Source organism: Cupressus sempervirens, chromosome 5, assembly GCF_028749045.1.
Source record: "Cupressus sempervirens isolate cs-2001-9-10 chromosome 5, ASM2874904v1, whole genome shotgun sequence".
Lineage (NCBI taxonomy): Eukaryota > Viridiplantae > Streptophyta > Pinopsida > Cupressales > Cupressaceae > Cupressus > Cupressus sempervirens.
Genome location: NC_143122.1, coordinates 920,426,863 through 920,433,549, shown reverse-complemented (window position 1 = coordinate 920,433,549; position 6,687 = coordinate 920,426,863). Strand labels below are relative to the sequence as shown.

The 6,687-nt window shown below is 36.2% G+C and overlaps 1 pseudogene; it reads left to right on the top strand.

Annotated features, from left to right (window-relative positions):
- The first annotated feature begins 412 nt into the window (after positions 1–412).
- Positions 413–2,512, top strand: LOC149558964 (L-type lectin-domain containing receptor kinase IX.1 pseudogene; annotated as a pseudogene).
- Positions 2,513–6,687: the final 4,175 nt, after the last annotated feature.

Genomic DNA, 6,687 nt, shown 5'->3' with positions numbered 1-6,687 from the left:
TTCATAAAGGCTGAAATGGAATATCAAGCGAGAAGCCCATGAATTTCACAATCAGTTTTGTACTTTGTTAGAATATCCACAAGGATTTCCACGAAGAATTCCACGTTGCTTGATATCGAAAGGATTTTTCTTGGGCTCTGATCCCTACGTCCACGAAGAGCTCGATGAAACCTGCGGGCCATCGACGGTCCATCCAGACTAACAAATCGGCAGGTCCTAATCGTGTAAGATAATAATGAAGAGAGAGGCCTATGTGTTCGTTCGTATCTCGAAATGGAATCAGCCGAACAATTGCAATATATCTAAATCGTATCGCCTTAAGGCATCGACCAGACCACCTTCCTATGAAAGGCACTACAAAATATAATTGCTAACAAATTAGCGTCAGAGAGGCTCTAAATCACATTTTCGGATGGCTAAGCGCTGTCACCCTACACGGGAATTCCTTTTCTTATCCTGTGTTGCTTCTTTCCTATTATCATCCCATGCAGGAAACGTTACTTTTAGCTTCCCTCCTATAAAAGGTATAGAAAGAAAAAATAATGCCACATATGAAGAGAGCAATCAAGGAGCCCTGCAGCTAACTAGTATTGACGCATCAGGAAACCTTAAGAACAGTTTCGGCTGGGCGTATTATAATGACAGTATTCCGCTATGGAATAGGTCTACTGGGGCTCTGGCAAATTTTTCAACTTACTTTCAATTCAATATTGCTCTGAACAACGAACCATACGATAATCACGGAGATGGACTTGCGCTCTTCATGGCACCATTCGAATTGGAGCCACCCGAGGACGCTTCTGGCGGATTTCTTGGCTTGTTTAATGAGGAAAGCTTTAATCGATCATCTTATCAGATGGTTGCTGTGGAGTTTGATACATACAACGACAGTTGGGATCCTGATGACAATCATGTTGGGATCGACGTCAATAGCATTATCTCAGATTTCATTTTTCCGCTCAATACATCCAGTCTATTCAATCGCTCTACACACCAAAATCTCACAAACGCGACATGGGATGCCTGGGTGGATTATGACGGTGTAGAAAAGGTTCTGCACTTCTTTCTCTGGTATAATTCTTCTAAACCCAAAAGCCCTCTATTTAACCACACAATAGATCTGCGCCACTGTCTACCAGAGTACATCAAGATTGGCTTCTCGGCTGCCACTGGAGAGTTCACAGAGACGCACACCGTAAAAGTTTGGAATTTTACTTCTGAATATTCGTGGGAAGTCGGACCTCCTGGTGAATTACTTAGAAATGGCAATGCAAACAGATTTTCTGTGAAAGTTTATTTGATATGCGTGTTCTTCGTTGTTGTGGTCCTATGTGGCTTCATATTTGTTCGCTGGTGGCAGTATTTCAGAAAAAGGAGAAGAGGAGGTAAGGCGAGGGAAGAGAGCGATCCAGAGCTGGACAAATGCTGTTCTCATGGCCCCCGAAGCTTTTCCTACGCCGAGCTCAGTGCCGCGACAGAAAATTTCTGCGAGAAAGAAAAGCTTGGGCAAGGCGGCTTCGGCAGCGTTTACAAAGGAATCCTGCCCAGCACCGGGGAGGCGCTGGCTGTGAAAAGAATAGCGCAAGGATCGAGACAAGGAAGAAAGGAGTATGTCTCCGAAATTCAAACAATCAGCAGGTTGAGACACCGTAATCTTGTGCGGCTTTTAGGATGGTGCCACCAAAAGGGAGAGTTACTTCTGGTCTACGAGTACTTGCCAAATGGGAGTCTGGATAAACACATTTTTGGGGAAGAGGAGGATACGCTCGATTGGAGCCGAAGATATAGTATCGCCTGTGACATTGCCTCTGCTCTTGTTTATCTCCACGAAGAGTGGGACCAGCGTGTCGTTCATCGAGACGTGAAGGCAAGCAATGTAATGTTGGATTCTAATTTCAATGCCAAGTTGGGTGATTTTGGTTTGGCGAGACTGATGGAGCGTGACCAGGCGGTTTCCCATACGACCATGGTGGCGGGCACGCGGGGATATGTAGCTCCAGAGTGCTACATAACAGGGAAAACCAGTCCAGAAGCTGACGTGTACAGCTTTGGGGCGGTTACATTAGAAATTGCCTGCGGAAGGCGGCCGGTTGATCACAGCCTTGAAGAACACAATTGCAGACTGGTAGAGTGGGTTTGGGATCTATACGGGAAGGGAAAGGTCCTGCATGCGGTAGATGAGAAACTTGGTGGAAATTACAATGCGGAGGAGATGGAGAGGTTGATTGTTGTGGGACTGCTGTGCTCTAATCTGAATCCCACATCAAGACCCACAATGAGAGAGGTGACAAAGATAATGAAAAGCGAGGCTCCACTGCCACAGGTTCCTTTGGATATGCCGGTGGCTCTGTACAGTATCCAAGTCCAGCGAGAAATTAGTTCGTGTTTATCGAGCTCAGTGGTGCTTACGTCCGTGGGTGTTGTTGAACCCACTCAGTCATCATGCTCACTGATCGACATGGCTTGCGTTTTGTTGTCTTATGAGTGCAAAGAGCTCGGTAAAAATGTCTGAGTTCTTTGTTGTTAATGACTCTCACTCTTAAATATCGGGAAAATTTATGTTTGGAAAGAGTAAGTCGGTTTTTTATATGTAGCATTTTAGTTTAGGAATAAGTCTTATAGTGTAATGTATGACTGGCCTCCCTAATTGGGATTCTATCATAGAAACATGTATCTAATGTGAGAATTTCAATTGAAAACTGATTTTTTTCTAATCAGATTACAAGAAAGGGAAATGAAGAAGTAGTCAATTAATCATGTTTCAAAACTGAGGTGTATATAGGTTAAGAATTTTGGTATCTTCATTATATCTTTTTAAATTTATCTTGATATTATTTTGTGATTCTTTTATAAAAAGTTTGAACTTTGTATAATGTTGATAAGTAGTTAAAGAAAATTATTTATGAGTATAATACAAGCAATAAATAAAATTCATGTGCAATGACTGTGAGTGCTAATGTTTCAAGCAGCAAAGAGGATTCGGAGGAATTCGCTAAGGACAAAAGAGATGTAGATGGCTATGTTGCACAGGTGCTCAAACTTGTGTTAGCTTTATAACTATGTGGGTGTGTCTTTTGGTTTATCTTTTAGGTGGAACAGTCTATTTTTCTTCTATTGTATAGAGGTTTCATGTGGCTATTGTTTGGGGGATTTGGGCCTGTTCTCCATTGCCTTGTAGTTCCCATTTTTGGTTGTTGTTGGTGTCCTTGTGAGGGAGCTTTGCCTAGCCTTTGGGAGTGATACTTCGGGTATTTATTTTTGGTTGGAATGATTTTGAGTGTTGAGAGTTTTTTCTGCCTTGTCTCTTTGTAGGTTTAACAACCTTCTCTTCTACAATGAATCCTCTTCTATAAGGGTTGTTTGCTCAAATCTGGTTTCTATAATCTTGGGTTTCTTATCATTTTGGTGAGGGTTTTCTATTTTTTATTAGACATTATCTTGCTTCTAGGTTATCATTTTGGTGATTGGGAAGGCCTTACGTGGTGCTTTACTTCTGGATTTGATTGCGACATCTTCCTCTATCTATTTCTTCCCCTCTACTCCTCAGTTTCTCCCTATCTTCTTTTTTTGGTTTGACGGACTTGATGTGGATCTAATCTCCTCCTTTTTATTTGGTGACTCCTGTCTTTCGAGGATGGATTTGGTTGAAGATCTTCCCCTTTCCCTTTTTTATTTGTATTTCTTTCTAAAGGTTTTCCCTAACAGGTTATGTCCTTGCAAGACTCTTCCTAAAGGAGAATCTTTCTCTTTGGAGGTGAGATTTCATCAAGTTTCTTAGAGGCAATTGTTGTATTTTTTTCATTTTTCTCTTCTTTCAAGTTTCCTTCTGAGATGGGATCTCCTTTTGAGGTGGAGGTACATCCTTTGGAGGTGGGTCACTATTGGCAAGAAGAGTTCAGTGGCTTTAGGAGCTATTCCTCCTTCAATTGCTTGGTTATAGGTTTGTTTCTAGCTGGCGGCATTCTATTGGCTATATGTTTCATCTCACTCTTGTTCGGAGTGGCTTTCCACTTGTTTCTATTGTTGGGTCTTATAGGTTCCCTTTATGGTGATCTCTATCATTTACATTCAATATTGGAGGTCTTAACTTGTCTTATGGAGTTTCTAGAGTTTGAGTTTCTTTTGCTAGTGTTCTTCTTCGTTCATGTTCCTTGTTCCTCATTTCTTAGGTGTGAGGGGTTATCTTTGGTTTCTAAAACAAGTTAACCACCTAGACGCCTTCATTTTTTGAAACTTAAATTTGTAATTGTTGGACATAGGGTCCAAAATGTTATTGCTCGTTTCAAAAGCCTTTTGAATTTACCTCTTATAAATTCATTTTTCCCTATCGTTACAACTTGATGTTACTTTATTTTTAATGTACAAGTTCGAGCCAAGTTTTGCTTTATCTAATTAGAACAATAATTTATTTTTTCAAAAAAGCTTAAATTTTGTATTTATTTTAAAATATAAATAATAAATATGATAAATATTTACTAAGTTCTTTTGAAATTACCATATATTTGGACTAGAGAGATTATCTTATGCATAATATAGTATTTTTTATTGGTAATAGGCTAAAGCCGATATGAACATAAGGCTCAAGTAAAATCAATTCCAAGATATCCCAAATTGAGACACTTACAAATAAATAAGTGCATATGAAGAATCCCTAACCATTTGACTTGCAGTTTATTGACTTTCAAAATCATTAACCAACAATCTTATAAAAAGAGCTAAATACTTACTGACCTAAGAATGCATGCCAAGCTAGACTAACAAGACATTGAATCGTTGTCAAACTATAAAGAAGATACAGAATTATAAAGGTGGAGAACCCCACTATTATTATGGCTACATCAAGTTGAACATGGTGGTATTGGAATTTAGACATTTTGTAAAGAGAGTCACTAGCATGCAATAGTCCTTAAACAAGTTATAGTTTATGTATGGTAATATACAATATGACAATAGGTATTTAGAATTCTATATTATTATAGATACAAACCAAAAAACCTTTTACGAAAGCGTTGACCATAAAGTTCAGGCTACAAGAAAAATATATTTAAAAATAGTATTACCTTATATGAATACTTTTATTCTATAAGATCATATGGCCTTCTATTATGATTTATTCTCTTTTAATTTACTATTATACATAGTAGGAATTATTTTTCAAGTCAATTATTTTAGATGGTATTGTATTTAAAACAACTAATTAAATACATGATGCTTCAAAAGATGTCATAGACTAAATAATTTTAGTGTCTCCTCCTCTTGTTACTTTGATTTTTTTTACCACCTAATCTACATCTATTATTATATCTAATATTCAAAAGTAGGAATTCCTTTGATGGCCCTTGATTCCCTATCTTTCTCTTTGAGTTTTCTCTCTCAAGAAAGGGCATCTACTCATCTAAAAGTGTAAGTTCAAGAACTAGAGTCCCAAATTGGTCAAATTTCTTGTAACTTTGGGAATGTTTTTGCTAGAAATACATATAAATTTTGAAAAAATATTTGAAGTATGTGTTTTAGGCTTAGTTGCCCCATCCAAAAATATAAAAAATTCATATGCATTTTGAAAAAGTATAAATAGTTTTTCTAAATTACACCTATAAACACATTTTCACATACAAAATTATAAAATTATAAAATAGATATGTATTTTTTATGGTTACACATTATTTAAAATTTGAATTTGTCAACTCATCTTTTCATTGGATTTTGGGTCAAGGTGCTTGATGGGAGCAAGTCTGTGCCCTTAATTGCAAGTTTTTAGCTAAAGAACTAGAATAGATAAATCATGCATCTACATAATATTTTGAAGGCCTTCTGGATAGAAATTTGTGACAAAATGAAAACCCATTTAGCTTATTTCAATTTAGAATTGTCTTTTTTTGGGTGGGATGGAGTGGGGATGGTAGTGGGGTAGGATAAGGATTTAATTAATTTTACTATTTTTCTAGTTATGAATATGATTTATAAATAAAATTGAAATAGAGTGGTTATAGGCAACAACAAAAAGCACAATAATAAATAATAATATAGCCTCAATATATATTAGTAATTAATCTTGAGTTAAAACCATTATCAATCAAAATAAATAAATTCAAGAGGCTATCTAAAATTTAATACCCATTTTTATAAAAATTGAAAAAAAAAATTACATAAATATACTTAAAATTTCTTTGGACAGAAAATAAAAGGAAAAAAGGAAAAGTTTATGATTTGTGGTGGTCATGTACACTATATATCTCCAAAATAGAATTTATGGTTGATAAAAACTAAAATATTTAATTAAAATTATGAAAAATTATGATCACTGCTCTTTGGTATGTCTTTAGAGAAAGGTTTGTATAATTCTTTTTTATTTAGCTAAAAATATGGTAGATTGTTATGTCTGTGGTTTCTTTGTGAAACAAGCACTTAAGGAAAAGTGGTGTCTACACTACCTAGTAAAAAGAAATTTCAAACTGTACATGTTGGAAACTTACAATTGGAATAATTGTTGTTTTTTCATTGATGTCAAATCTATGAATGAGACATATTACTACCTTTTCTAAATGTCATAGCTATAGATTGATGAAGAGGATTTGAGAAGTTACTCATAACTATAGCACCTAGAGGAAAGGTTGAAGTTATGAAAAGGATGTTATAATGGACATTTGATTAGATAGAACTTGATAAAGAGAAGTAATTGTTTATGTC